This window comes from Rhinoraja longicauda, chromosome 39, assembly GCF_053455715.1.
Source record: "Rhinoraja longicauda isolate Sanriku21f chromosome 39, sRhiLon1.1, whole genome shotgun sequence".
Taxonomy (NCBI): Eukaryota; Metazoa; Chordata; class Chondrichthyes; order Rajiformes; family Arhynchobatidae; genus Rhinoraja; species Rhinoraja longicauda.
The window spans coordinates 2,644,939-2,651,069 of NC_135991.1; positions in this window are offsets into that span (position 1 = coordinate 2,644,939).

Consider the following 6,131-nt stretch of genomic DNA (forward strand, 5'->3'; position numbering starts at 1 on the left):
AACACGACCGATTGCTTCCTGTTTTGTATCTCCGCGTCATGGTCGCCTCCGGAGTTTTTTGGCCCCGGAGTCCTCACCTGAACCGACTGGACAGTAAGATGTTCCTTATAGTCAGTGCGTTGAAAAGTAGGACCAAACCCAATGGAAGGAAGAGAGATCCAACTAGATTGGAGAGCGCAAACGCTATCCATGGTCCTGATGTGTAGAAGTTAGATATCAACATGCAGGACCAAGGTACATTGTCGGTAAAATATAAAGCGCAAAATACCAGGGCATGTTCCGTAAGAGGCACACTGCGCACACCAGACCTATCACCAGCGCCACCCGGTCCCTGATACAGTACTTGTTCCGGACGTTCGGACAACAAATGGCGACGTACCGGTCAAAGGTGAAAGCGACCGTCAGCCAGACGGAACTGTCTTTGGCGACGTACAGGACGACCACTCTCAATATCCGGTTGACGATGACGTTGGTCAACACGACCAGGAGGTCCGCCGCCGCCATGCTCACCAGGTAATAGGTGATACACCCCGAAAGGCCGCACCTGCCCCGGGAGAGGATCACAATGGACATCCCGTTCGCTGATGAGCGAGAAACATCAGGCAAATTAATTGATGGACGCAATGATCGCTATAGACTCACAAAGCTCTGGAGTTACTTCCCACCGTTGTCCCCATCTACACTTTACACTCCCTCCGAAAAGTTAGTTCAGTTAAAATTAATTTGTTGTCACACGTACCGAGGTAGAGTGAAAGGCTTTGGATTCGTGCTATCCAGTCAGCGGAAAGATTTGTTTTAGATTTAGAGATACAGCGCGGAAATAGGCCCTTCGGCCCACCGGGTCCGCGCCGCCCAGCGATCCCCGCGCACTAACACCATCCTACACCCACTAGGGATAATTTTTACATTTGCCCAGCCAATTAACCTACATACCTGTACGTCTTTGGAGTGGGGGAGGAAACCGAAGATCTCGGAGAAAACCGACGCAGGTCACGGGGAGAACGTACAATCTCCGTACAGACGGCGCCCGTAGTCAGGATCGAACCTGAGTCTCCGGCGCTGCATTCGCTGTAAGGCAGCAACTCTACCGCTGCGCCACCGTGCCATGCCGTGCCGAAAGACTGGGTACTTATTCTGGATGATCAGCCATGATCATATTGACTGGCCGCGCTAGGTCGAAGGGCCGATTGGCCTACTCCTGCACCTATTTTCTATGTTGCTATGTCCCATGGCAGCGTCTTCCAGCCACATTGTAATTCAGCTTAATTTAGCAATCAACCTACAAACCTACGCGTCTCTGGAGTTAGGGAGGGAACTGGAGCACCCGGAGAAAACCCACGCAGTTCGCGGGGAGAACGTACAAACTCCGTACAGACAGCACCCGTGGTCAGGATCGAACACGGGTCTCCGGCGCTGTGAGGCGGCAGTTGTCCCGTGCCACCCAAATGTGTCTTTGTCGGGCCATATTACAAATACACGCTTGACTACTATAACAAATAAAATGAATTGGGCAAATATTTGGTGATTAAGAGAGAGAGAGTCAAGAGCCAAGAGCGTTTTAATTGTCATATCGGCCTGATAGAGCAATGAAATTCTTGCTTGCAGCAGCCCGAGAGATTATGTACACATAGAAACATAGAAAATAGGTGCAGGAGGAGGCCATTCGGACCTTCGAGTCAGCACCGCCATTCAATATGATCATGGCTGATCATCCAAACTCTACCCAGTTCCTGCTTTCTCCCCACGTCCCTTGATTCCGTTAAGAGCTAACACTAAATATAGTACGCTGCAAACAAGAGAATAAACGATAGAAAAATAAAGGTCAGAGCGTGTTCGGATACACATAGTCACAAATATTAAGGAATACACAGTAAACTGATGACAATTTACCTTTTTATTTATAACGAATGATCTATTTGCTATCCACTTTGCTGCTGTAACACTGCAAGTTTCCCCGGTGTAGGACGAATAAAGGAATATATTATTATTATTATTATTAATACCAAACACACACACATATATATATATATATACACACACACACACACACACACACACAAATACACACACACGCACACGCACACACACACACACACTCATATATATATATATATATATATATATACATACACACACACACATACATATATATATACTAGACCAAGTGGGCCCGTTGGGCCCGTCCTCATAGCTTTTCCATTGTAACCTGGGGAAATTGCTTTTTTCTTTAAAATAAATCGTCTGTTAAAAAAAATAAAAATCAATCTCAGTGGGGGGAGGTGGGGGAATGGAGAAGGGGGCGGAGAGGAAGGGAGGGGCTCACACCCTCCACTCGCCCCACCCCCATTCTCACTGTCACCCTCCCCTCCCACCCCCACTCTCCCCTCTTCCCCACCCCCACTGTCACCCTTCCCCCCACCACCACCCCCTTGCCCCACACCCCTCTCTCCTCTCCCTTTCACTCACTGTCCCCTCCTCCCCATTCTTCCCAGACCCACACTGCCCCCTCCCCCACCCCCACTCTCTTCCGCCCACCACCACCCCCATTCTCCGCCAATCTCACCCACCTCCCACCCCCACCCTTCCCTCCACCAACTCGCCCCCCACGTCCACTCCCCTCCGTGGAGACTTTGGCGGCGAAAGGCACTTACCGAGCGTGCAGGGAGGAGGAGGGAGCTCAGGACTACTCGAGTCGGGCAGCGGAGGTCGGACTACTCGAGGCGTGCGGCGGAGGTGGGAGGGTGTGAGGGAGGGGGGAGGGAGCGGGAGGAGGAAGGGGGGGTGAGGGAGGGAGGGTGTGGGGTGAGGGAGGGGGGAGGGAGGGGACGGGGGGGACAGCAGTAGAGCCCTCGTCACCCCGCATTGACAGGCACTGTCGTCAGTCGGGAGGGTGCCGCATCCCCCCCCCAGCCCCCGAGCGGGAGAGACGACTGAGACTACATCTCCCGGCTGTCAGCTCTGCCCGACCTGAGTAATGTCAGATGCGGGGACGGGCGGCGGTGCACGGGGGGAGCGCATTAAAGTAAAGGTCCGGGGGGGCATTAGTTAATGTTCCGCGCGGGAGGGGGGGAGCTGCCCGCTGCGCTTCGGCCTGTGTGCGGTAACGGTGCTGGGCCCGTGCGGGAGGGGGGACGCGACGGATAGTGCGGCGGCGCGCTGGGTCCGGGCGATGGCGGGGTGAGGGGGGAGTGAGTGGGGGGGGGGGGGGAGGTAGGGGTGCGGGGGGGGGGGGGGGAGCGGGAGGGAGTGGGGAGGGGTTGGGACCTCCCCTATTCCCAGTACCCCTCTTTCCCCCACCACCAAGCCCCCTCCGCACGACTGCTGTATTCCCCCTCCCCAGTCCCCAATCTCAGACCCCCCATTCTCTCTCCCCGGACACACACTTACTCTCCCCCACCCCCCCCTTTCCCCAGCACACCCCCTTGCCCTACTCTCTCTTACCCCCAGCACCATCCCCCCACACCCGCTGTCCCCCCCCCCCAGTCCCACTCTGCCTCCTCCCACCCCCACTCTCTCCTCCTCCCACCCTCCCCGTCGCCCCCACCGTTACTGTCCCCCACCCCCTATCCCTACCAGCCCCCCCCCCCCCGTGGTCACTGCGAAAAGCACTTTCGGATCGTGCAGGGAGGAGGAGGGAGCTGCGGAGCGCGGCCGCTACTGTTGAGTGGCCGAGGCCGGACTACTGGAGACGAATAGGGCGGCGGCGCGCTGGGACCGTGCGAAAGCGCGGAGAGGGTCTCCCGGATGTGGGAGAGAGGAGAGAAGCAAGTGGTGAGAGGAGAGGTGAGCCGATGATCGCGGGCGGGCGGGCGGCTCCGCTAACGACGTCCATGTGGTTGGTGCGAGTGAGGAGAGGACGCGCGTGCGCACAGACGCACAGCAGCGCGACGCTGAAAACCTTCAACAAATCAGTAGGAGGGGGCAGCGCGAGCTCATCTCACAGGAGCATTGTGACGTTACACACTGAAGGCCTTCAGTAAAGAGCTTAGAAAAAAAAAGTTTTAAATTTAAACCTCTTTAACTTAAAAAATATACGACCGAATTAAATAAAAATATAATTTTCCACCACCGTTCAGTGTGGTGATTAAGGTAGTGCAACAATTGTGGCGCTACGATTCACCGTTTTGCCGAAATCAGCCGAAATCACAGATATATATATATATACATATATATATATACATATATTCATTTATTCATACACAAGATCCCCACACCCCACATTCTCTCCTGCACCAACCCCAATCTTACTCTCCCCACACCCCCCCTTTCCCCACGACCTCCCCTTTTCCCAGTACCCCTATTTCCCCCACCACCAAGCCCCCTCCGGACGACCCCTGTTGTCCCCCTCCCCAGTCCCCATTCTCAGACCCCGCCACCATTCTCTCTCCCCCAGACACACTCTTACTCTCCCAACCCCCCCTTTCCGCAGCACACCCCTTTCCCCTACTCTCTCTTGCCCCCAGAACCAACAAGTCTGGGGGGGGGGAGCGCATCAGTTAAAGGTCCGGGGGGGGGGGGGGGGGAGCGCATTAGTGAAAGGTCCGGGGGGGGGGGGGGGAGCGCATCAGTGAAAGGTCCGGGGGGGGGGATAGCGGGGAGAGGCTCTCTCGGGTGTGGGAGAGAGGAGAGAAGCAAGGGGAGAGAGGAGAGGGGAGCCCATACGCACAGACGCACAGCAGCGCCTCGCTGAAAGCCTTCAATAAATCAGTAGGAGGGGGGTTGCGCGAGCTCTTGTCACGTGGGCATTTTGACGTCACACGCTGAAGGCCATGGAAAAAACGGCTGAAATTTTTTTTTTTTAAACTAAAACCTCTGTAACTTAAGAAATACACGACCGAATCAAATAAAAATATCATTTTCCACCAGCGTTCAGCGTGGTGATTAAGGCGGTGCAAAATCGTGGCGCTACGGTTGACCGTTTTGCCGTAATCAGCCGAAATCACAGATATATATGCGTGCTGAGCACAGAGTGAGGAGATGCCGCGCATGCGTGCTGAGCACAGCCGCACAACAGCGCCACCCTGAAAACCTTCAATAAATCAGGGGGGCAGCGCTTTAAAATCTCTGTAACTTAAAAAATATGCGACCAAATTAAATGAAAATATCACTGCCGGTCGTCCGGGAGATTGGCGATTAAGGCGGTATAAAACCGTCGCGCTACGGTTCACCGTTTTGCCGAAATCACTGTTATCTATATATACATATATTTATTCATACATACATATACAAGATCTGAGTTTTAATAGTATACTAGCAAAGAGGGCCCGTTGGGCCCATCCCCACACCCCCCATTCTCTCCTCCCCCAGCCCCACTCTTACTCTCCCCACACCCTCCCCTTGGGCCCGTCCTCGTAGGGTTTCCATTGTAAGCGGGAGTGGGGGAGGAAGTGAAGGGGGGAGGGAGGGAGGTGTGAGGTGTGGAGGGGGGAGGGAGCGAGGGGGAGGGAGCGAGGGGGAGGGAGGGGGGGAGGGAGGGAGGTGTGGAGGAGGGAGGGGGGAGGGAGGGGGGGAGGGTGAGGAGAGATGGGGGAGGTGTGGAGGGGGGAGGGAGGGGGGGGAGGGGGAGGGGAGGAGGGAGGGGAGGGGGGAGGGGAGGGGGGAGAGGGGAGGGAGGGGGACCTCCCCTTTTCCCAGTACCCCTCTTTCCCGCACCACCAAGTCCCCTCCGCACGACCCCTGTTGTCCCACTCCCCAGTCCCCATTCTCAGACCCCCCCATTTTCTCTCCCCCAGACACACTCTTTGCATCAGTTAAAGGCCCGGGGGTGGGGGCGGGGGAGCGGATCAGTGAAAGGTCCGGGGGGGGGGGGGGGCGGGGGATCGCATCAGTGAGAGGTCCGGGGGGGGGGGGTAGCGGGGAGAGGGTCTCCCGGGTGTTTGGAGAGAGGAGAGAAGCAAGGGGAGAGAGGAGAGGTGAGCCGGTGATCGCGGGCTGGCTTAGGGTGCAAGTTAAATCAGGAGATAAAATTGGCGTGTCAAAAATGTAATGCTACGGTGGTTATGGGAGATTTCAACATGCAGGTAGACTGGGAAAATCAGGTTGGAAATGGACCCCAGGAAAGAGAGTTTGTAGAGTGCCTTCGAGATGGATTCTTAGAACAGCTTGTACTGGAGCCTACCAGGGAGAAGGCA